This window comes from Passer montanus, unplaced genomic scaffold, assembly GCF_014805655.1.
Source record: "Passer montanus isolate IOZ18808 unplaced genomic scaffold, ASM1480565v1 scaffold49, whole genome shotgun sequence".
Lineage (NCBI taxonomy): Eukaryota > Metazoa > Chordata > Aves > Passeriformes > Passeridae > Passer > Passer montanus.
Window position 1 is genome coordinate 1,802,315 of NW_024369818.1, and position 25,228 is coordinate 1,827,542.

Sequence of the window (25,228 nt, forward strand, 5' to 3'; positions counted from 1 at the left end):
CTAGGTCTCTAAGTGTAACGTTTCCCCTGTGAAACACCAGGAAAAACATCATTTTTTTTTAGTGTCTGAGGGAATCTGGCTGGATGTCTGGGCGTGGGACACGCTGTGTTTGGTAATCGTGGGAGTGGGTCCAGCACAAGGGCAGCAGTTTATTCCGGCATGAGATGATTCCCAGTTTGTGCCATTAGCTGCAGGGATTGGCGGTGCACTAATTAGAGCAGTGACAGCTGCACAGCCTGTCCCGTGCTGCTGTGCCCTGCCACTCGCTGTGGGTGTGCTGCTAAGGCCTTGCTGCAGATGTTTGCTGCAGATTAGTTCAATCCTCACAACTGGCAAATCCCCAAAGGAGCCACGGGAAACTTCTCAAATGAGTGAAATCAGCTTCTGAACAAATCTCAAGAGGCTGGGTGGCACTTTCTGGGCAGGCAGGCTTGTGAAAGCTCTCGCTGCCTGCACAGCAGTGATTGCCCTGTGCAAACACGCCAGGAGCACCCTCAGCAGGGCCTGATCATGTGTGATAAGGAACAGAGAACACACTTGCTTTTTGAGCTGCATATGCTTTTTAATTTCCCCATCAGGAGATCCACGTGAATGTACTTTCACACAGCTCGTTGGCTAACAGCCCAAACTGTATTTTAATATTTCTGTTCCTGCAGCTGAAGGGGTCAGTGCTGATGTACTGGGACCCGGTTAGCAGTGCAGTTAATGATGCAGAGCTTTCTGCCTTGGCTGCAAGGAGATGTTCCTACTCCTGCAGGGATGCAGGTCTGTGTGCTGATAGCCAGGAGAACATTGCCACCCTTTGGCCGGAAAGCAGAGGCACACGGGGACAGAAGCACATCGTGCAAGCCGGGGATGCTGCAGCAAAACTATTGAAGAGTATATTCACTTGTAATGTAACTGCTCAGCAACGGGAGCCCGGTTGGGTGGAGGCTGTAGGCATCATTTGCTTTGATTTAGTGTATTTCTTAGCACGGTGATGTGTTTGGAGAGAATGTATTATGCTACGTACTAATTATGTTTTCCTGAGAACTGAATTGCATATGCATTGTGAAGATAGGATGAAGGCTACCATGGTTACCATTGTGCACCCAGGAACTTATTTTATACAGTGCCAATTAATCTGAGGTAATGCTTGAGAGGGAAGAACATTGAATAAGAAATGCTAATGTCTCAGCTGAAAGATGGAAATTAGATAGAAAAGCACAGCTTTTATTGAAAATTATATGTCAGGGTCAGCATTTATAAATGAATCCACCTGTATGACTAAAACCAGCAGTTCTGTCTTACATTAAAAAACCTGTATGTCCCTAGGCCTAATTGACACCCAGGCCACTGCTGCTTTATCAAGGATATTCTCTCAACTGGAGTTTTTTTCCCTTCTCATGATTTTAACAGCATATTCCTGCAGTCAGGACTGTAATTGGGGATTGCTGCTATGTCAGAAAGAGAGTGCATTTGTGTGATGCAAAGGCATCTAAATCTTCTGCAGGTTCCAGTTGCTGGGGACAAATCTTGTGTCTCTGGCAGAGGCTTCCAGCTGGTGGGGACTGAGCATGGCCCAGCTCTGACTGCCCCTGCTCCTGGCAGCTCTGTGTGGATCCTGGAACCTTGCTGCTGTGGGTCACCTCTGTCCCCTGTGCATGGCCAGGCTGGGTCACCTCTGTCCTGTGCGGAACTAAAAAAGAGCTGCACAGATGAAGAAGGGCATCTCTGCTGAAGCAAGTTCACATTTAATAATCAAAGTCTTGGCAGGAATATTTCTGCAACCTGTGTCATCGGAGCATGTACGAGCTCAGAAAGGAAGTTTATGTAATTATCTCATTATCTAATTTCAATAATAGAATAATTGAGTTGCCTAAATGCCTATCAGTGGCAAACCAATGGAGATGGCAGATCTGTGGATGGGAAGAGAAACCTTGTCAGTCTGATGGAATCTGCCTGATCTCTGACCTGCTCTCCTTCCTGGCTGAAATGTTTGCTTTCTATTAATTCTTGTTAGAATGCTTGCAGTGAGTAATTTCATTTTCTCCTGCTGAGCCCCCTTTGCAGGTCTCCCTCTGTCTCTGCCAGCAGCAAAGTTACTTGAGAGGCCAGCACTGCACCTGCCCAGGTGAGCAAGCCCTGGGGGCTCCAGGCAGGGCTTGGCTGCCTTTGCCTGCAGGGCAGCCCTGGCAGGAGCATTTTTGGGATGTGGATCCCTCAGGAGGGGTGGGTGAGGCACTCAGAGCATCTGGCTCTGTGGATGGATGGATGGACTCACAGATGGAGCAGTTCTGAGTGGCTGAGCAGCTCTGGGGTTATTCAGCAAGCTGGCACAGATTTGTTATCTGTGAGGCAGCCTGCAGAGGAGCTGAGCCATTCCAGCTGCAAACCTGCAACTGAGAGCGTGGAAGGTGGTAGGGAAATACAAAATACAAAACAATGCCATATTAATTAATATTAATTTTAGAAAATTAGCTTTTAAATTAAAATCATAAGTTATAGAGGGAGATTTTACCTTAGGAAGAAGTAGGACATGGTATAAAACCACCTTGCTTCATTTGCAATCCAAATGAAAACGTGCAGAATGGTTTTTGCAATTTGGGATACTCTTAGAAACTGGGACTCATCCTACAACCAAAAATCATTGCAATAGGACCAAAAATAATGATTGTATGCTTGACAGTAGCTGCCACAGGACAGTGCCTGCTAAATTATATCAAAATGGAAGAAATGTATAGATTATTGACCTGTTGAACAGCACATGGAGTTATCCTTTTGAAGGAGGCTAGCCACTGCTTCTATATGGCATTAACTTGTCCCTCCTACCTCTTCTGCTTTCCCAATTTATGCGTTCCCTGATTTTTGGCAACTTTTGGTTTTGTACTTGGGCTGTATAATTTAGCATCATAAGTAGCTGAGACTGGCAAGCAGAGCGTAACTGATAATGGATCCAGAGGTTTCTTTTATGTGCTGCAGTCATTGTAAACAAGAATAAAACTGATTATTTCAGCAAACAGTCACAAAAATTTGTTTTAATTTTAGATTTTTGTCCACAGAAAGAGGATGGTTTGTATTGGTGAATCTCTGCTGAGGGTGGAAGGAGCCAGAACTGCCATAACTGCACTGACAGAGGATTCCCACAGGTCTTTGTTCTGTGTGACTGTGGAAAAAGGTGGGTTTGTGTCACCTGAAAGCTCATCTCCTCGCTGCTGAGCACTTTGTTTATCCATTCTCCAGGGAGGATGCACTTTGTTGTCATGTTTGATTGCTCAGAGGTTTTAGGAGGTCTCCCCAGGCTCAGCTCCACTTGCTTTAAGGACTTTAAGGCAGTTCTGTCCTCAAGGCAGGAGCTCCAAGGCTCTCCTGGCCTCACTGGGGTGTGTGTAACAGAGCAAGTCAGTGCTGCCAGTGAGCTGAATTCTTCAGTGAGCAGCCAGGAGCCCCAGTGAGCAGAGTTCTGCTCGTTTACTCCCTGCAGAGAAATGACATTTGCTCTCCACAGCATTTTCTCCTGAGAGGACCAGTTATTGGTTTATGTCACCAGCAGTCTGCCACTCCTCAGTGGCCGATTCCTCCAGGCATGCATGGATCCCCTTCCCTACCCAGTGATCCAAATTCCACTCTGTGAGGACAGAAATTGTTCCTGAGGATGAGTTAAAGCTCATCAGGTTTTGTTTCTGGTCCAGTGCTGCAAAGTGTGGGCTGTGTGTATAAACATGCTTGTAGGGACAGAAGGCTTCAGTAGCCTTTTGTATTCATTAGCTAATTCTAATTCTAATGTATTCTAATTCTGTCCAGGCCTCTGCCACTGGTACAGGCTTGCAGAGCTTGTCAGGATAATCAAAACAGCAACAGATAATCAGAATGGCAAATTTCCCCTTCTTCCTTTACCTGCTGCAGCTGGTTTGAAGGTAAGTAGCAGACCATATGTATAAAAAATAGACAATACTATGTTAGTCTATACATTATTATGTGTAAGGTAACCTTTTCATTGTTTTGAGGGTGATTAAAGCCATCAAATTTGAGACAGAAAGCAAAAAATAAGAATGAGAAAGCGATGTTAAAATTTTGTGGCAAGCATATGAGAAACCCCACATCCCTGACAGCCCTGTTCCTGGATTCCCTGGTGACATTACATTTGTTTCACTCCTGGAATTAAATCTGTGTTTCTCATCTGAGTTAGGTTTCAGTATCTCTGCTCTTTGTTGCTTTCTGAAGGAGCCATTTAGGAGATGAACTGTGTAATAATGCAGTGCAATAATTAAATGCTGTGGTGGCTGCTGTGGTGAGCAAACCTTGTTGGCCTGGCTTGGTCCAGGTGTCACTTCAGTGTCACCAGGGACTCACCACTGCCTGGGACTGCCACTGCTACTTCTGAGGCCCTTCTCTATTGCAATACAGTTTATCCAGGCTTCACCAGGAAAAGAAATCATTCAAAAATAATCAAAAAGAATGAGGAGGTAACCCACTGATGAACTTTGTCCAGCCTGCTCTAAGTTTTTAGCCTTCCTGGTTAAATATTCTAAGCCAACAGTTGTGGTGCTCTACACAATGCATTAAACAGCTCAATCCCACTGTCCTCTCAGCATCCATAAATTTAGTGTTTGTATTCCTGAAGCAGCTGTTTTCTTCTCTTGCTCTACTTTAGCTCTTCTTCAGAATACAAATTCCAGCTCATTTCCATTTTTTCCAGACCTAACACTTTAAAGTTTTGTTCTGCTTTTTGGTTTTTAACTCTTTAGACCAAAAATTGAGTGGCTTGAGGACCACTCTTTTATTTTTCAAATAAGATATTCCTTTGCTGTTAAATATTTCCCAGTATTCTTGATCATCCTTTTGGCAGGGTCTTCTGGGACAGTCTCTGAGACAGAAGAGCTTGTTCTTCTTCTTGAATTTGACTTGATTGCTTTCATGCAGAACTAATTGCCATGTTTTCACAGGTGAGTCCTCATCCTGGATGCACTTCAGTTTTTACACATCAAAGAATAAGACAGACTTTGGAGATGGAACTTTTAAGATGGGAATTAATAGGGGCTGTGCTTTGTCCTTCAGAAAACTTCAGACCCAAAGTGTTATGGATTTGGCAGTTGAAAATTCTGGCAATAGTGGCAGCTACTGCTAACAGCCCTTCCCTTCCCCTCCCTTTGCTACAGGCTAAGGTCCTCTACTTCTCTTTAAAATCTGAAAAGGATGGTGCTTATATTACTCAAACAACTCTTAAAAAAAACCTTAAAGTTATAGATACAGTTCTAAATATCTCTATTTATGCAAAATTTATATACATGTTCACTAAAATAATAAAAAATCAGCTAAAATTACTGTTCCTTGCTACACATTTACAGCACCATGGATAGAAAAGCTGCCAGAAGTACTTGGGGAAAGATCTGGCCCAGATTTGTGGCTTGGGAGTCTGATACAAAATGTGGGAGAGCCTGTCTAGCTTTTATTAATGCCATCTTCTCACTTGGTCCCTGTTCCCTCCCAGAAGGCCAATCTGTACTGTGGAGAGACAACTGCTGGCAGTTTGCAGCTGGCTGGCAGGCTGGAGAAAAGCACCCTGAATATCTAAATTCGAGGTAAGAAAATATTGTAAAATCACTTCTGCTGCACCACCAAGCTCATAGGACACTGCACAAACAGACCAGGATAAAAAATATTCAATGGTAGCTTAGACTGCTCAAAAATTTTAATTGGATTTGAGATAAACTTTTGTTACCTTGTCTTGCTGTCACATTTGAGAAGTGCAGTAATGTTTTCAAGTTCCAAGAGGAAGATGTCCTGCATGGATGGGACATACAAATTTATATTCAGACACTTCCTACATAATAAAACCACACTCAAGTGCAGGGACATGAAAAGTGTTAAAATACATCAGCAGTAATATTACAGATGATTATATTTGGCACCTGGTGTAGAGCATACCTATGAAGAGGAATTCCCATCTAAATGACTGAAACTCCCACAGCGATGATGGAATTTATTTCTTAGGGGGCTGACAAGCTGATAACAAAGACTGATATCACAGTGACTCTGGCTTTGTCAGGTTAAAATACAATTCTCTATTAGCTGTGCACATGAACAGAAGGCTGAGCTGCTGCACTGGGTGCACCTGGAGCAATCTCCTTGTCTGTCCTGAAGCTCCTTGTTTGTGTTCTCCCTGTTTATCCCCCCAGTCCAGCTGAGGGGAGGGTGAGCCAGGAGCTGGGTGCAGTTTGATCATCAGCCAAGGCTGCCCACCACAGTTCTGGGTGATTCTGTGTCAAACTGCGTTCCAGACTAGTCTGGGAAGGATAAATGCCTGAAAATGAGACCTTCCCTTCTAGAAAAGGTGGATTGTTGGGTTGTGTGGGTTTTTTGTTTGTTTTGTTTCACTGGTTAGTTGCTGTTTGATTTTTAGCAAAGAACAGGTATAAATACCATGTCCTGGGATGAATTTATGTTGGAAACTGCTCCTGTAGCTGTTGGACAGTGAGGGAGCAGTGTTACTCTGAGGAAAACGAGTCAGAAAAAACCCATAAATTTAGAATAAGCTGCATCACTTAGTGGGGGTCTGTCTGACCCAGTGGTGTCCAGCAGTGCAGGGCTCTGCTGGGTGGTGCAGGGAATCCTGGCAGTGCCTGGGTCTGTGGGGATTATCCAGGAATTCCTCCTCAGCTGGGAGTTACTGTGATGGATTGCCAGCTTCCTGAGGAGACTCTGTTTATTTTGGTGATGCTCACAGGTATGTGCAACGCCATCTCTCCTCAGCCTGTACTTGGCCAGAGGTTAAATCTCTCAGGTATTTATTTGTGGTATAGTTATGGCTTGGTTCTCTTTCCTGCCACGGGGGAAAAGCACAAACCAGTCCCCAGGTTTGCCAGGTAACTGTTCAAGCAAGTATAAAGCAAAAAAGGCTGACTGCTATTGTAAACAGAATGTGAAGGGAGTGGCAGAGCTCTGAAACTCTTCCTCTGTTATCACACTGGCATGAAAAGAGATGGAGATTTTTACACATTTGCTCTCAAAATCAAAGTGCTCCACTGAGAAGTTTAAAATACTGCCATAAATACAATAGGCTTTATTAATTATGCCTGCATCTATAGTTGCCAAAGCTTTTTAGTTACACAAAAAGATCAGGAAAAAAGCCTATGGCTGAAAATAAAATGAAAATGCTGGTTGGTCAGTAGTGCTGGAAGGACAGCGTGTGTTTAGTCATGGATGCACAATCATGCTGATGTCTAAAGTAAAAGTCCATGAACAAACTCTTGGCCAGGTCTTTTTCCAAGATTAATTTCATAAGAAAGTGACAATTTATTAAAAGGTTTTAAAGAAAGGTCAGGTTCTGATAAAGCTTCAGAAGGGAAGTTATTTTAGGTCCAGCATGATTACCTGATAATGAGGGACCCAGCAGCCTGGGTTTTATGGCATTCATTAAGGGGTGAGAGAAGGAAGATCTTAGGTCTGATTTAATGTCTATTCCTGTCCTCTCCCTCAGAAAACCTCAGGTTAGCAGACACTGAGAAAGCCAGGAGAAAAAACTAAATTATTTTTGCCTAGATACCTTTCATCAAGAAACTTTTTACAAGGGCATATAGTGCCAGGACAAGGGGGGAAAGCTTCAAATGACAGGGAGGAAGTTTGAAGTAGATATTAGGCAAAATTCTCCCCTGTAAGAGTGAATATATAAGTTTGAAGTAGATATTAGGAAAAATTCTCCCTGGAAGGATGGTGATGCCCTGGCACAGGTTGCCCAAAGAGCTGTGAAGTGTCCAAGGCCAGGCTGGATGGGGTTTGGAGCAGCCTGGGACAGTGGAAGATGTCACTGCCATGGCAGGGTGGAATGGGATGGGCTTTAGGCTCCCTCCCAGCCCAAACCATTCTGGGATTCTGACTCTGGTCGTGGTTTCACCTGAGCCCCTCTCTCATTCTCTCACTGCCTCAGTCACTTCACAGCAGGATTTTGCAATGTTCCCTCTCTCCCACTGAAGGAGATTCCACAGGGAATTGGGACACAGATCCCTGACCCTGACACAGTCCCATGTGCCAGTCTTGGGTGGCAGCTCCCTTCTGCATTAACTGGAAATCCCTTTCTCCTTTTCCTTTCCCTGGTTCTTTCTGTCCAAGCAGATTTGCTCTGGACGTGCTGAGGTTGGGAGTTCTGAACATTCTCCAACTTTTCCCGTGCAATCAAAAGTAACATGCTCTGCCTTTGTGTGCCACTACAGAAATGCTGTTTGAGACTGCAGAGAGCAGAACTGTGTCATTAGGAATGCAGTCAGAGCCCAGCACAGAGTGGCTCGTTAGAGCACTGCAGCAATGAGCTATTCTCTGAGGCAACAGCCAAGTAATACATTCAGATATAGATTTTTCTCTTATTTCATCTTCCTTGGATATCTTTATTTTCAGAGGGAATCACGTAATGCCTTTACACTGATGAAAGTGAAAGCAAAACCATTGGTAAAAGCTCTGGGTGGTGTTTGAAAGCTCCCACTGCAGCCTGCCAGGACTGGGTTCTGTCGGGTGTCTGCGTGTTTGATTTCTGCCTTTAGCAGCTGTTTCAAGTCAAAGAGGCCTTGACTTGTATAATTTACTGCTGATTTGTAGCTGGGATACATATGTGTTCTGATAAACACAACGGCCATTTCAGAGGTCAGAATTACCCAGGCTCAGCCTCTCAGTTACAGGGCTGGCTCTCATTTACATGCAGCACAGGTAGCAGTGCTCCATCTCTTTCTGGAGACAAGAAGGTGTCCTCAGAGTTAAAAATCCACCCTCTGATTTGCTGCTGAAGAAACAAATCAAACCAGCTTTGCACTGCAAATGCCATTTAGTGTTTGCATCACAAGGACTAGGGGTGCACAGGGAGTACCTCAGCAGGTGCCTTAGGATCTTTTGAGGTGAACAGTATTAAAAAAGTCCATGTGGAAGTTCTGAAAAATATCCAGGAGAGAGAGACAGAGAGAGATGTAGCAGCTTGTGTTCACAAAGGTGGCAGGGAGGCCATAATGAGGTGTTTCTTTTTAGGAGAAAGGAGGAATCAATGCCATACAAAGCCAGACCCAGGAGCACACCATCAGTTTTTGTAGCTGTTTCCAGGCTTCATCAGAATACAAAAGGAGGCAAATTACTGAAGGCTGTGCTGACAGAGTTCTAGAAGTTTGGGAAATTGTCATTAGCAAAACTCAGGTGGTTTTGTCAATGCTGTGGGCAATTATGAATTCATAATATTTTGCATCAGTGCAAAATACTGAATGAAGCAGTGAATTGCAATACACATTTATGGACAAAAATTGTCAAAAAGGTGTTGGACTTTTAGAATTTTTAAAATGGTCATGGGCAATGTAACTGATGGATAGATGCAATATATTTCTTTTTAGGATGAGCTTAAAAGCTTTTTTATTCCATTACTGCTGCTTCATTCTTTCCCTCCACCTCTTTACATCTCAGATGAAAATACCAGACGAAAGAAATTCAAGTGTACATTTCTAATCCATGTAGCTGAATTGCTGCAATGGACTTCAAGGACTTCAGCTTCTGTCTTTGAATACCCAGATGATGGAGACATACACTACATCAAGTCAGACTTTATGACCTTTGTCTGTCTCAGAAAACCAAGAAATCCTTTTAGAATACAAAGTGGGCTTTGGCTGCAGTGAAGTTTGGCAAGTGTTCCTGACTGCCACAGCACATTTGTAGCTAAACTGACAGTGCAGATTCTCTAAACATCCAAGCACAGCCAGGTTTATCACATTCTGCCTCTTGATGTTTGTAAATTAGTCTTGCTTCTCTCTAATAAAAATCCGTGTAGCAGAACCAAGTGTTCAGCAATTCTATGACAGGAGACACTATTATTTTGGAAGCACAGCTATTTTTCTTCAAATTAACTTGTTGACAAGAGGAAAACCATGCTGGAGTCACTCGGAATGTTTCCTGCTACATGCCAGAAAAGCCTCCTCTATCACTTGGAATTTTAACGTGCTGTGCTTTTGTGGAAGAAAGAACTTTATACAGTGACATCTTGATACCACTCACATCTTTATATCTCAAAACAAAAATAAAAACCCAAAAAACCTAGGGGTCAGTTCATGAAAGCAATTCCAGATCTGCTGAGGGCTCAAAAATCAGCTTTTGTCCCAATATTGACCAATTTTTGGGTTGATATAATTCTCAGTTTAAAGGTTTAAATTGCTTCAAACTCTTGGTATAAGTTTCCCAGAAGATAAAAATAAAGATTGCCATATGTGTTATATAAGATTTAAAGCTCTATCCTGAATTAGATTAAACTAAAATCAAATTGACATTGTTGTTTTAGTTGTGAGTGCTCTGATGGTGGTTTGATATTATGTAGCATTACAATTGAAGACCAGAAAGGAAAACAGTGTTCAGTCAGTTTATCTACTTCTACAAAGAAAGGGAAGAAAGAAAGGGGAGAAGAAGAAAGGGGAGAGCGACAGAACTACTTATAATTTCCTTTTAATTAAAATCCTCCAAATTATTAAAGTGTGTGGAAGCTTTATGCAGGTGCATGGCCAGTGGCACTGGCTGAAAAACAACTGCAATCCAGGCAGGGGCTTTGCCCTGCCCCTTCCAGAGCCTCCTCAAACCTTCAGCCCTTCCCCAAATGTGTGGTTGGCAGCTGTGTGTGCACACAGAAAAAAATGTTGTTTTAGTTGTGAGTGCTCTGATGGTGGTTTGATATTATGTAGCATTACAATTGAAGACCAGAAAAGAAAACATTTTATCTACTTCCACAAAGAAAGGGGAGAAGAAGAAAGGGGAGAGCGAACAGAACTGCTATAATTTCCTTTTAATTCAAGTCCTCCAAATTATTAAAGTGTGTGGAAGCTTTATGCAGGTGCATGGCCAGTGGCACTGGCTGAAAAACAACTGCAATCCAGGCAGGGGCTTTGTCCTGCCCCTTCCAGAGCCTCCTCAAACCTTCAGCCCTTCCCCAAATGTGTGGTTGGCAGCTGTGTGTGCACACAGAAAAAAAGAAAAAAAATGCCTGTGCTTCCATAAATTAGAAAAAAGGAAAAAATAAATTAAAAAGCAATCCTACCCCCAAATTCAGATATTTCTGCAGTACAGCTCAAACCCCAGAGCTGCAGCATCAGAGAGCTGGACCCACAGAGAGGGGATGGACAGGCAGTTTTTGGTTGAAGTGCAGGACTTAAATGAGAAGTTAGCCATCTTAAATGAGAAGTTAGCCATCTTAAATGAGAAGTTAGCCATCTTAAATGAGAAGTTAGCCATCCTGGAGCTCTCGGAAGATTCTTCCATCACTGGAAGTGCAGTGTTGTTTCCCAGCACCAAAAGCAGAGCTGTTCTCAGCGCTGGTGCTGCTCAGGGGTGCAGCTCTGCTGAGGCAGGGTGAGCCCTGCTGCTGCCTCCCTTCAGAGCCAAGCAGGGATTTTCCACCTGTGCTTCTCTCCAGCAGCACTTAGTGCCATGAAAAGATTTGATTTGTAAATGTCTAAGGCAATAGACTTCATCTTTATGGTGCTCAGAGAGGGGAAGTGTGAGGCACTGAATTGCACAGCTGCCTGCAGAAGAACCACTTTCTTTTCCAAGATCACCATTTATCAGGCAGATGAAACAGGAATATTTCTGTGAGCATTGTCTCAAGAGCAGCACAGAATCTGTCTGCCACCTCCTCAAGCATGTGCAGTTTTAATGAGTTTCCACCTGCCAAAAACATCTGAAGTTCTGCAGACTCCTTTGCCCTCCTGCTACACCTTTATTTCCACTTGTTAAAAACTGATTATTCTAGCATTCACTGTAAGTAGTGGGCTGAATTCACTAGATAAAGAATCACTCAATAATCACCTTCTCTCTCTTTTGTTTTACTTTTTTTTTTTAAGTAAAAATCAATAATCAGGTTGGATATAAGGAAGAATTCCTTAATTGCAGGAGTGGTCTGGCATTGGGATGAGCTGCCCAGGGAAGTGGAGGAGCCACAAGCCCTGGATGTGTTCAATAAATGAGTGGAGCTGGTGGCACTTAGCCCCAAAACCACCATGCCCACTCAGCCATCTCCCAGAGGTTGGGTTTAGTCACCTTGGAGATGTTTTCCAACCTTAATAATTCTGTGATCACCCTTTGTATTAAGCAAGAATCTATATCAGTAATCACTCTTTGTTTTTGGGGACAACTAAAACAGTTTGTGTGTATAAATCTGTCACACCAGGGAATGTGTGGGGTGTGACAAAGACAGCTCCAGGCCCAAAAGGCACAGACTGATGGCAAATTTCGGCTATCTGCAGGTGTAAACAGTAAAAACCCAGATAAAGAATCACTTGGAAAATGATTTATACTTCATAAAACAGCATATTTGGACAGCATAGAGTGTTTTTAGTAGGACAACTCTCCTAGCAGCTGGGAAGGTTTAACTGGGAGATTGTTTAAGGCATTAAAATCCTCTTTGTTTAACTCTCTGCAGATGCTCCCAGTGCTCAGGGGGGCTCGTGCTGCTCTCGGAGGTTCAGGCGTTGGGGCGGGTGGGAATTCTGTCTGGGAAATGGCAAAGGATGTCAATCTAAACTTCAGCAGCTCTCATCCCATAGTGAAGTCAGTTCTAGAAAACAACAAAGGGCATAAAATTACAGAAGAGCAGCATTAATAATTAAAAAAAATATTTCAGTGACTAAAATTGAAAAAAAAATATAAAAATTTAAACTGAGCTAGACAAAGAAAGTAAGATTTTCCTTTAATAACCCCATCTTAGATATTGATTGCTATTTTTCTTACAAGAGTTTTGCCAGCTATCTGAAAGGAACTGTCCTTTGAGCATAAAACCAGTAGAGACCAATTAAATCACAGAACATCCTCCAGTAACTTACATTGGACAGCCAGAACTAAAATATTTTTAGTGCAGCTTAGGAAGTCAGAGCATTCTGAAATTTCATACTCTGTTTGATCTTTCTGCAGATAAATGTGGAAGGCTCAGAAGAACTGGCATTTATTTGAAAAATTGCTTTTTATATCCAGCAATAAAATATGCAAATATATAAAGTCTTTCCCTACCCCGTGTTTAAGTTATCTGAACCAGTTCTCCATGTATTTCTTTAGATTTTAAGTCAATTTTAATTAAACGTTTCACATCTCACGAAATCAAGAGAGACGTCTCAAAACTTCAGTCAAATATTTGAAGATAAATTTCACAGAAATACAAAACTGAAACTTGAATAAGTTACTTTTCCTGTCAAAGAAGCTTTAGGCACCAAGTTACTTAGAATCTTTAAAATATTCCTAGATTATGATGTTGCACAGAGTGTCCAAATTCTTTGACAGTGTTAGCAAGTAAAAATCAGAAACATTGATTGTTTAAGGCAGCTTCCATAATACATTTGGACAAAAATGGCTTTATTTTTTTTTTAAGTGTGTTACAGGGGCATTTCAGTCACATTTTTTAGGTCTGCAGCTGTCTGTCAAGGCTCCAGTGTCCCTTTCTGTGCTTTTGAGGGGTCAGTCAGAGTAAACCCTGAGCAGAGAATATCAACTGTACTCCAGATTAACCCACTTCTGGTCACTTTATAATTTGAACAGACTCAAGGAATTTATAATTTGACTCTCACTGAAGAAACAAAGCTAAATATTGGATAATAATAATAATAATAGTAATAATCTAACCAATTCTACAGGAGCAGCAGCAAATGCTAAACGCCTCCCTGGCACGGGTGGCTCTGGGTGTGACACTGTTAGTGGCTGATTTTTCTGCTGTTGTCCAACTCTAAATCCAGACTCTGCAAGTTTATGTGGATAAATTCTTTCTTCTTTCTGACATTTGAAGAATTGTTCTACTGTGTTCTTTCCTGAGCTTTATTCTGCTCTGCACAATGTTTATTCTGTCAGCTGCAGTCTGAGAATCTCATGGGTCCCCTCCTCTCCCTCCTGAAATACCAGCCTCCTCTCAACCCTTTTTTACTCTCCCTCCTCTCTGCAGTCTCTTGAATTCTCAACTTTTAACTTCCATTTCTAAAATTCCTGCAATTCCTCTCCTCCATTCCTCCCCATTTCTCAAGAGCCCAGTCAACTGCCAGTGCAAAAAAGAAAAAAAAAAACCACTTATTTCTTTCTTTACAGTGCTGCAAAGTCTCAGCTCTGCCTGCACATCACAAAGGTCCTCTTATCTCCCCAGTTCTGTGCTGTCAGCACATAGCAGGAAATCTGAGCAATGTGAGCAAGCCTCAGATCTCCATCACAAGCTGCTCCGTGTCCTTTGCTGCTGCTTGGCTCTCAAACTAAAGTTCCCAGCCCAAGGGCACGGCAGCTGTTGTACTTTTAGGCTTCTGTCCCTTCTGTAAGTTACTTTTTCTGTCAGAGGAAGCTTTAGGCACCAAGTAACTTGGAATCTCTAAAATATTCTTAGATTATGGCATTGCACAGTGCCCACATTCAGACCCTGCCTGGTTTGTCCCCCACATCAGCAGGGGATTCAGAGGAGCAGCAGCTCCCAGCCCTCTTTGTGCACCCCTCCTTCCAGCCTGAAGCAGCTGCTGCACCCCAGGATGGCAAATTCCCAGAGCTTTCCCTTTCCTGCCTGCCCAGTCTGAGCAGGCTCATTAAGAGTCTGCACAGGCAGCTGCTGTGTGAGAACAGACAATATCCAGGCAAAAAAACTCCTGAAGGGCTCGGTTTCATTACCAATGCTGTCCAGGAATTAGCTGGAGTTCTTAGTCTTGTGCTTTAGAAAATGTGGACAGGTTTTCATGGGGGCAGCAAAGGCAGGCAAGTGCTAAAGTCCATTGAGTCTAGTTTCTGCAGCAAAGTCTAAGTTTTCCAAAAATCAAAGGCTCGATAGAATGAAGGGAAACTGAAATCAACCCCGAAAATATCCCCCAAAATAAAAATCCCACAATAATATACTGCTTCCTTAGGTTAACTCTCAACTGCTTTGGCTGGAATAATCAAATAAACTGGAACGCAGCATCACAGGGATTCTGGCTCGGTGTGGGTGTGTGTCTGAGAATCTAGAAAAGCCATGCAGAATGGAAAAATTCACATAGCTGCTTGGCAAAGCTGGGAGCTAGTGAGAACTGCTTGTTACTAAGAAAAGTATCAGAAAACCTTAATGAGGGCCCCGCTGCCATCCCCACTCCAAATGTTTGTGCTGTTGAGGCAGCCAGCAAAGAACCTCAGCCTGATGGGGCTCGGTGAAATAGTGCAGGACTTCAGCTCCTGGGAAATGGAACCCTGCTCTCATCCCAAATGGGGTTTTGGGGAAAAAACCCCAAACCCTGAACCCCCTGCACAATCTCTGATGTATTTCTGTGCCTTTATTTGCATTGTCTTTTCCCAAAAAGCTCTCTGCAGCAGGACTGGACACGCCAGGGGAGGCATGGGTGATTCTGTGGTGCCACATCTCTGCTGCCTTGCAGAGGCTGCTCATGGCCCTCAGGAGAGCAGTTCAGCTGCAAATCCCTGCTTCCAAATGCATTTTCATTCTCAGGAAAAAGCTGATGGTGATGCTTTTGTTGATAAGAAAATCAGGAGACTTTTCCCAAATGTTTAAAGTTCTGCCACAGTAGAAATGACAGTGAGGGAAGTGCCTTGGGAAGTGAAGCATTGTGAGGATTTTTCTGGGGTCACAGAGGTTTGTGTTGTTGGAAGGACAAGGAACTGCAAGCTGATCACAAAAGTACAACTGAAAAAAAAACAAAAAAAACCAACAGCAACCCAGAGGGATAAAATTGAACATCCCAAAGCACTACTTTATCTGTTCCACGTGAGCCTGAGAAATCTTGAGGATATCCTGTGCTTCAGTCTTAAAATAAAAGCCCCAGTGCCAGTCGCTCCCGAGAATAAGGTAACTCAGTAAATCAAGGCAACTCAAGCTCAGTATTTTATACCCAAGGGGTGTTAGACTGAGGAAGGATAGAAATTGAGTCTGTCCTTTATCCAAGTGGAATTGTGAGCAAAACTCACACTTTCACTGCAGCTTTTAAGATGATATTTGTCTTTAATCAACTTTAATAAGAAAACAGGGGAAAACAGCTTCAGAAACACCAACCCCCAAAACATTCTGGTTTCAAAAATTAATGGGGAATATTCAGTAGGATATGCATTTCCCCTATAAAGCATGGTACAGACAGTTGGAATAAAAATCCCTCATTCCACTTTCATTACTGAGGCAGAAAAGCAAAGCAAATGGGAATGGCTCTGTAACCATAGCAACATTTGCCATTATTATTTTTTCAAAGAATTTCTGAGGCTCTACAATTTGAATTCGGCATTCTGAGGATAAAGTTTGTATCAAGGAAAAGAATGGAAGAACTTTATTTGGTTGCAGGCCCTAATGGCAACTTATAAATTTGGTTTTTTTCCTCCTAAAGAGTAGTTTAAAAGAGAAGTCACATGTAAACAGTAATGAATATAATTTCTTTTCATTTTCTAAATACAGTGTAATATGTATGTAACTCTCAGGAGATAGGGTGTGGAAATTATGACTCCATGAAAACATGCTAATTGAGAATGGTCAATTAAAGGGAATTTCCAATAATGGCAGGAAGTGTGAAAAAATAATTATGGTTTCCATACAGAATATATTTTTCATAATCCTGAATATAAATTTCCTGGGTGCTGTTGCTTGGGTCAAATACAAGATTCTTTCTTTCTTTCTCCTCCTCAGTGGGCACATTTAATCTCATCTTGCATTTATTATGAATAATTGTACTCACAATAACTTAGAAGCACAGCCAGCTATTTGAGAAGGAGCTGGAATAAATGTAAAAGTAATCATTCTTAAAATGCTATGGAGACACATAAAAAAAAAAAGAAAGGAAAACAAACTAAAAAACCCAAAACCACTATGAATAAGAGTCAGGAAAGACATTTAACAGAACCAGAAGAAAAACCACAATTGGAACATGACTTATTTGTGATACTTTATTCCATGGCAGGTGTCAGCAGGAACAGCACTTCCTGTGCTCCATTTCAATGGGAAGGTTGACACTTAAAAATGTATTTCAATCAAATCACGATTGATTTAATGAACATTAATCAGATGCAGACGACTGTGCCAAAATATTAACTTGTTAATTGGAGTAATTCACTGCAGGCAGGAAAGCCACCTCATCTTCAAACGACCTGCTAGGAAACACCGCTGACCGGAGAATTAACTCTGCCCAGGACTGAAGCCACAGAGCTGCAGACTGCAAGGGGGACAAGGCACCAGGTAATAATGCCTCCACCTCCAATCTCTTCTTCATCTTTCTCTTTTGTGCCTGCTCCAAACATAAATAACTCCTTGATGGGTAGACACAGCAAGCTATTAGGTCTATTGTGCTAATGATCTGCAAATTAAACTGCAGCAAACCCAAAGCCTCCATGCTGAAGTTGTTAAGACCTTCTCTGTCAATAACCTGCAGAAAATGAATTACACAATTATACCTCAGTGCAAACTGTAATGACTACAAATTACACCAGTAATTGTATTATACAGCAAAGTGATTTGATTCATTGCTTACAAGGCATAATTAATAAGCTGAAATGAGATTATCTCTATATTCTATCTTTAGAGTCTATTTTTTCCAAGGAGTAATTTGTGAGGGTTTTTTTTTTGCCCAACATCTCGTTGCTCTGACTGTCAGAAATATTTAATGTGTTTTTTTGGGTGAAAGTCATAGAGCATCATCTTAAATTACTGAGGTAACTCTGGTAGGGTCTGTAAAGAATCAGGAGGCATCACCGCTCTCTGGAGATGAAATAGAGAGATAAACAGAGATAAATAGAAGGCAATCTTGTATGCAGAGAGCTCTTTGAGGGTATCTGTTGATGAGCAAGGGCAGGGAAATGACTAAGGCAGATTGCATTTGCATTTCTGTTAGATGACAGTTCATTTTCATTTCATTGATTGTTTGTAAGTTAGGATAACAAAACAGCCTTTATTATTTCCCAGGGGAAAGAGAATTAGAAGGAAAGATTTGGGAGCACTATTGCACAAGAAATGCAAACCAGAAAGAGACAGAAAAATACCTTAGCTCAGGACTGTGGGAAACGTGTTAAAGGTTCCTGATGATGACATTAACAGCACTCCCCCAAACCCTTCATGTTCTTGCCAGTGTTTTTCTTTAAAAGTCTGCTTTATTAGGATGCAATTTAAATACCAAGAGGTGATGAACTGAGGATGACAAAGGGGTAACATATCAATGCTCTCACCCTGTCCCAGTGAGCACCTCTATTCATTTCAATCAGGGATTTAATTGAGATTTTGTTGTTTAAATAAATGGGCTTCATTTTATAAATCTACGCTGTTCTGCTTATTACAGAAGTTTTTCTAGAAGGTTTCAGCTTGAGCTTTCTGTTCTTAAGGGCAATATTAAATAGCAGAGCTGCCATGGAATGCAGTTTATCCTCCTGCTGCAGCCAAATGAAGGAAATTTAGGAGCTCCAGAACCTGCCTGAGAAGATAAGGCTCATAGAAACAAAAGCTTTAAGAGTTCTCTGGCTGCTGTTTTGCTGAAAAGTAAAAAGCCTATTAATTTATTATTAGAATAATCTCCTTAATCAAAATGCTGACTCAGCTTGTTATGTATTAGCTGATTCTAATGAAGACTATGAAAATCAGGAAAGCAGCCAGAACAGCAATCAACTCCATTTTGCAATAAACTAAAGAACACCTGGTACTTTGCAACTTTGTCCTTTGATAATCTGGAAAACCAATTTTCAGCATCTAAACTAGTATGCTGGTCACCAGCAGAAGCTATTTAGTTTGTTTTTCCTTGTCCTGTGCTTTGGAAACATTAAGAAATCTATATTAAAATGTTAATATGAAATTCCAGTGAAAAGGCTGAATTTCTGAATGCTTGTATTTTTCCATAACAGTCTCTGCAGTTGCACTCAAACAGAGAGAATAATCTGAATGTCAAATATTTGACAAGTCAATTTGAGCAGAAGTAGGTAACTGTGGAGCCAGGAATTATTTTCAGTAATTGATAGCACTTTATATCATGAAAATTACATACAAAAAACATCATTTTCAGCCCAAGAACAAGGCTTGATAAACCCTTAATTTTATTAAGGATTCTTTCTTCTCCCCTCACATCTTTATCTTTAAAATTCCTTACTGCTGTCAGTTGTATTTGCTGTCACTGTGTTCAGAGATTTTCCTTTATTCTCCCAAAAACAGATAGCCAGGTTAACTTCAGTCACCAAACACAAGAGATTGAAAAATTCCAACTATTTCATTATGGACAAACAGAAACATCTTGGTGATTTAGAAGAGGAAGTCCCTTTACCCTACAGTAAATCAAGCTTGTGGACACATTAATAGAAACTTGGAAGGGAAGAAAACTTTTAAGTGCAAATTTGTTTTATGGTTTATTAAAATTATTGATTAAGTGTGGGGAATGTGTTCTCAATGAAAATTACATCATGAGTGCCTGTGAGTTCTCTGTCAGAGCAAAATCCTCACAGGACACACAATTCCCCCATTCCTAAACAGGCCCAGGCAATCTCCCTGACCTGATCAGTCCCAAATCTGTTTATCTGGGGACAGCAGGAAATGCTCAGCCACGGGACTGAGCACACACTGGTTACTCCAGGAAACAAAATCTTCCACCCACTCTGCAGGGTTCGCTGTCCAAGGTACTGATCTTAGAAAGCAGCATTGAAATTTTAAGTAGGACTCACAAAAGGCCCTTTAAGATCTGTCCAAGGTACTGATTTTTTAGAAAGCAGCTTGGAATTTTAAAAAGGAACCACAAAAAGCCCTTTAAGATCTCCACCCAAAACTTTTCTTTTCTCTCAAAAGCAGCATCACCATTTAGTGTATTTTATACGCTGGTTTTTGCAGGACTCTGTTCAGATGAAAAGGCTGAAGTCAGTGCAGTTTTTACCCCTAAATTAATCTGATGTTCTCTCAGGTCTGATTTTTGACAGCAATGTGAGAAACCAAACAAAGTACAACCAACCAAAATCCACCCAAAGCCCAAAACCCTGCCTGGAGTGGCTCCTTCCTCCCAGGAGGCTGCACAGCAGTAATTGGCACAGCAAAAGCTCTGCTCCATTCAAATTTCTTCTCTTATGAAACAGAGATGAGAATACCTTTGAACATAATTCAAATAATTGACTGTCTGCATCTATTTTTGTTGATATATGTCAACCAACGGAGCTGTAAGTTAGCTAAAGCAATTCTAAAAAAGAAAAGAATTCTATTCAGAGCAGCTCAGTGCATGAAGTAATTCTTTTTATGCACGCTACCTCAGAAGTATTGTTTTCTATTTCAAAACAGTGCAGGTACCCTACAACACAAAACGAAAACCAAGAAAATACAACTGCAAGAAAGGTATATTGCAGGCACTGTGACATGCAATTATACATGCTACTACTTTTCAGCTTCCAGTTTTAGACTAATGAAAAATCAAAGTTCACTGAATTACGCTGAAAAGACTTCTAGGTTGAAATTCAATTGAATGATCCACGAGGTAATTCTTTTTCAGAGCTGCGTAAACAGGAGTGTAACCAGCAGGGTGTGGGACTGTTGAAGCAGGGAAAGTCAGCAGTCCTGAATCCCAGGCCAGGGTCCTGCTTAAACTGGGATTTCTGTGGGAGCAGCCAGGTATTCCCAAGTGCAGTGCAGGTGTCTTTCAGTAGGAAAAACTTCACATTATTTTACTTTTCGTTGTGAAATCAGCAAGAATTCTGGTGTACTCATCAGCACAGAGAGATCCTGTCTGTTTGAGGCCCTGGCACAGATTCCCAGAGCAGCTGGGGCTGCCCCTGGATCCCTGGAATGTTCTAGGCCAGGCTGGGCAGAGCGTGGAGCAGCCTGGGACAGTGGAAGGTGTCCCTGCCATGGCAGGGGTGGCACTGGATGGGCTTTAAAGTCCCTTCAACCCAAAGCATTCTATGAGTCTTCATTTTTGACATCCAGTGATGGAAATACTGCAGCTTTTCCCACTCCCTTGTTCTTAATTTCCAGGTTTTGGATTGAATTCTACAAGCCTTAGGTAACTCCAGCCTATTCTAATGCATTTAATTTGTAATAGTTCAGCCACTGTGGTTGTTTATTCCTGAACCTCCAATAAGTCTCAAGTTTTCTGGTACTTCAGGGTCACAAAAACAACACAATGAAGCCATCACCACCCAACATCCCTCTCTAGAGGCAGACATGGAGGTCCATATTTTCTGCTCTCTTCCCTGTGAACACACCATTCCTTGAGCATAAAATGCCCCCACCACAGCTAATGCAGCTCCAGCTTTTTTTCCCCTCCTTCGTTTTGTTCATTATTCTTTCAACAGTTGAAAAGAGTGAACAAAATCAATACAAAAATATATTACACCAGCACTAAACACTGGTCAGCTACTTGCACTGATTAGGCAAAACTTGATACAGTTGAATTTGAGTTTCACCGGGAATCTAAAACTTAAATGGATGGTAAATTGTGGTGATGCATGCTTTATTTTTACTTGTTTGCAAAAAAAAAGGCCATAACTTTATCAAACATTATGAACACTTTCACTGCTGACAACCCTCTTCAAACATCAACTACTGTAATTTCCCCCACATTTACATAATACTGGCTGATTAAGCTGACAGAGTTTTCTTTGCTGCTTGCTGCAGAAATCAAAAATAAAAACACAGTGTTAGCAATGGTTCCCCTCCTAAGATGTTCACATTGGAGAGTAAGAAAGAGTAAAAAGACTAATCTGAAACAGATAGGGGAGTATTCTCAATTATTAACCCCCTCATCCTAGCAGAATTTAGGGGCTGCAGCCCTGCCTGAAGAGAAGCACTGGATTCCCTCTTCCCTCACTAAATTACAGCCTCTCACCCTGATCATTTATTTCTCAGAGGAGCTACAAAGCCTCGAGGCCTGAATTGTCTGGCTGTCACATGAACACAGCTCTCCCCTGGGTTATATAATATAAAATTATATTATTATTCCCATGTGTTAGTTCATGTGATATTTTCCTTGTATTCCCCTGTGTTATTTCAGTGTATTCCCATGTGTTATTTCATTTATCATTTTCGATGTATTCCCATGTATGTTATTTCCTGTGTTATTTTCATTCCCATTTGTATTCCCCTGTGTTATTTCAATGTAGTCCCATGTGTTATTTCATTTATCATTTTCAATGTATTCCCATGTATGTTATTTCATGTGTTAATTTCAGTGTATTCCCCTGTGTTATTTTATTTATTCTTTTCAATGTATTCCCTTGTGTTATTTCAATATATTCCCATGTATCTTATTTCATGTGTTAATTTCAGTGTATTCCCATGTATTATTTTCAATGCATTTCTATGTATGTTATTTAATGTGTTATTTTCAATGTATTCCCCTGTGTTATTTCATTTCTTTTCATGTATTCCCTTGTGTTATTTCAATATATTCCCATGTATGTTGCTTCATATATTATTTTCATTCCCATGTGTTATTTCATGTATTATTTTCCTTGTATTCCCCTGTGTGATTTCAATGTATTCCCATTTTATCACACTCACCAGCCTGGGTTGTATTGAGCAGTGATGTTCATCTCAGGATGCACATGGCAAGATCTGTTACCATGTGGACATAGCAGGTTTGTAACAAAAATTACAGTATAATTATCTTTGTGTTATTGTCATGCAGGTTCAAAATAACCCATCTTGTCTCAGAGGATATAATTAAAATCATAATCTCTTTAATTTCCACAGTAAAACTAAAGTTTCAGAGTTGAAAGGGAGGTCAGCAGAGAACTGCCAATAACACAGAACAGCCAGAAAGACAAAGAAATTCTCTGCTGTGGTTAAAGAAACAATTTTAATTCCTTTCCTTTCTGTAGAACAGGAGAAGTACAAAAAGCTTTGCTTGTGAACACTTTTAAGCCAACATTTTTAAAGTATCACAGAAAGATAAAGTAATCAATACATCCCTTAGGAAATCATCCCATCTGGTTCCAGTACACATGAAATTAATTCAGACCAATAACACCCCCTCATACACCAGTTTAACACTATTCCAGAAAGGAGTTTAATGATCCACAATAACCAACCATTAAACATCCTGCACTGAAGCTTCCCAAGCCACAAGAATTTATTCTTTTGAATTGGTCTGCCTAACATCAGCAACCATTTTCAGACATAAATCAAGTTTAGAAACACAATTCTATACCAAGAACAAATACAAATTGTCTAGAATGCCTGTATAATCACACAGTGAGAAATCTGACATTCTTTTCTTGTTAAAAGAGCAGCTGGAATTGCCTCTGAACTCCCATCTCAGAACATCCAATTTCTCTGTTGTCATTTTCATACTCATTCACAGTAATTTCCATGGCTCAGAAAGAAATCTGGTAAACAAGAATATGCATTATATTCTTCTTCTGAAAAAGGTGCAGCAGAGTCAGCTGCACTGTGGTGGAGCAGGGGGCTCCTGCCTTGGTTTGCAGCTAGCAAATTATTTTGCTCCTTTTTCTCAACAAGTTTTGGGAGTCTTGAGTCCATGGAAAATGTTTTCAGGAGCACAGGCAGGCCACATGACTCAGTTAGTTTTAATTGCAGCTCGATCTATTTATTTCTTCCAGAGTGCAGGGGAAGCAGAGGTGGGGAATGAATGACAGAATGTTCCTTTCACAATGAGAGAGCTCCCAGGTGTGGGATAAGGGCTGGGGAAGCTCTGCAATTATGCAAAATTCAAAGGAAAGGGAGAACAGGAGCAGTTAGCACAGGAGTGAGTGAACAATGAGGATACTCCTCCATGCAGGAGTATCAGACAGTCCTGGAATTGCAGGCAGTACCCTGGATGAAAGGCAGGACACAGAAGCACAAAGGAACTTCTGTTAAATAAGGGTCAGTCAGGCCCGAGGGACTGCCGGAAACTTCACAGGATTGTGAGTGGTTCAGAGTTCTGGATTTCTCTCTTTCCCAGCCTATCCTATTCATCTCTTTTCTAAGATCCCTTTCCTGTCCCACATTTCAATGAAAGAAATGCCTTTCTCCCACTCCTGGAGTTTGCAGGATCTCTCCTGTGTTCTCTGAGCAGCCTTTTTATCCCCATCCCTCTCTAGGATCCAGATCCCCTCTCCTGCTGCCAGCCAGCAAAGAGCCATCCCCTCTGCCCTCCCCTCAGAAAGCCCAGTTTGCCTTCCTCCAGATCCTGGGAACAAGTGGGTGGTTGTGTTCGAGGGGCCAAGGATGAGGGAAGAGATGAGAATCTTGTCTCCATGTTTCAGAAGGCTCATTTATTATTCTATTCTATTCTATTCTATTCTAAAAAGAGTAGAGAGAAAAAGGATCCATCAGAAGGCTGGAAAGGAAAGGAATGATAATAAAATCTTGTGACTCTCACAGCCTCAACACAGGTGGCTGTCATTGGTCATTGAGTAAAAATAATTTCACATGCTGGGTAAAAAATTCTCCAAATCACATTCCAAAGCAGCACAACATGGAGAAGCTGAAGCTTCTCAGGGTAAAAGATTCCTGGCAAAAGGATTTTTCATAGAATATGTCTGTGACACAAGTGGGCAAGAAGGAATGGGGTGGGACAAGAAGGAATGGGGTGGGACAAGAAGGAATAGGGTGGGACAAGTTCTGTCCTGAGGATCAGGAGGGATCACAGACAATAATCACTCTGCTGCTGCTTTTTCCTGGGGCCAGCAGCTGCTCTGCTGCCTCCTGGAACTCCAGCAAACTGGGGAACTCCTTCAGCTGCCCCTGGGAGACCCGGCCTGGGTCACCCAGGGACTTTCTGATTTTATTAGGAGATGTTAAATGGCTCCTGTGAGGTTGAGACTTGTCAGCACACCCTGTCCTTGCCTTGTTTGCCCCCACAGAGTAATTATTTCCAAGCTGTAAAAGGCTGAAGGCAGATTGACTGTGATGGGGAGGAGAGGGGAGGCTTCAAAGGTGTTAGTGTTGTTGTAGGCACCAGGGTGTCTGTACAGCCTTGATGAATTATTCCTAAAAATAGCACTGGTGCAGGTGATCAATCTGGTTTGGTCAGAGGGATAAGCCCAGGTATTGATTGCTTACAGTAGGACCAAGTTGGAGAATTACAAAAGGCACTTCAGTCCCTGCAAACTGTGGCCACAGAGGTTGGTGCAACTAAAAAAGGTGGTTTTTGTTTGGAAATATTTGCTTCTCCTCCTCTTTGAGTGCTGCCTCTTACTCAGCTTCCACAGTAATTGCTGTTCTTATTTCTTTGCAGTTATCTTTTAAAATAGCAAACAAATGAGGGCTAATTTTTGCCACAGCAGCACCTCCCAAGCAGGTACATGGACAAAAAAAATGGAAAAGAGAGGATGATGGGCAAGCCAGGAAGGGAGGGATTTTCCTGCTGGC

General features: G+C 41.6%; 1 long non-coding RNA gene across 4 annotated transcripts in view; it reads left to right on the forward strand.

Annotated features, from left to right (window-relative positions):
• LOC120508766 overlaps window positions 1-25,228 on the forward strand; it is a 101,757-nt gene that overhangs the window by 70,789 nt on the left and 5,740 nt on the right. For 3 of the 4 annotated variants that reach the window (XR_005629075.1, XR_005629076.1, XR_005629077.1), the window contains 6 exons: window positions 2,053-2,113; window positions 3,042-3,157; window positions 3,784-3,896; window positions 4,829-4,925; window positions 5,471-5,561; window positions 17,021-17,137. This is a non-coding gene — a long non-coding RNA (uncharacterized LOC120508766). The remainder of the gene's footprint in view (window positions 1-2,052; window positions 2,114-3,041; window positions 3,158-3,783; window positions 3,897-4,828; window positions 4,926-5,470; window positions 5,562-17,020; window positions 17,138-25,228) is intronic. The other variant, XR_005629078.1, reaches the window with a different exon arrangement.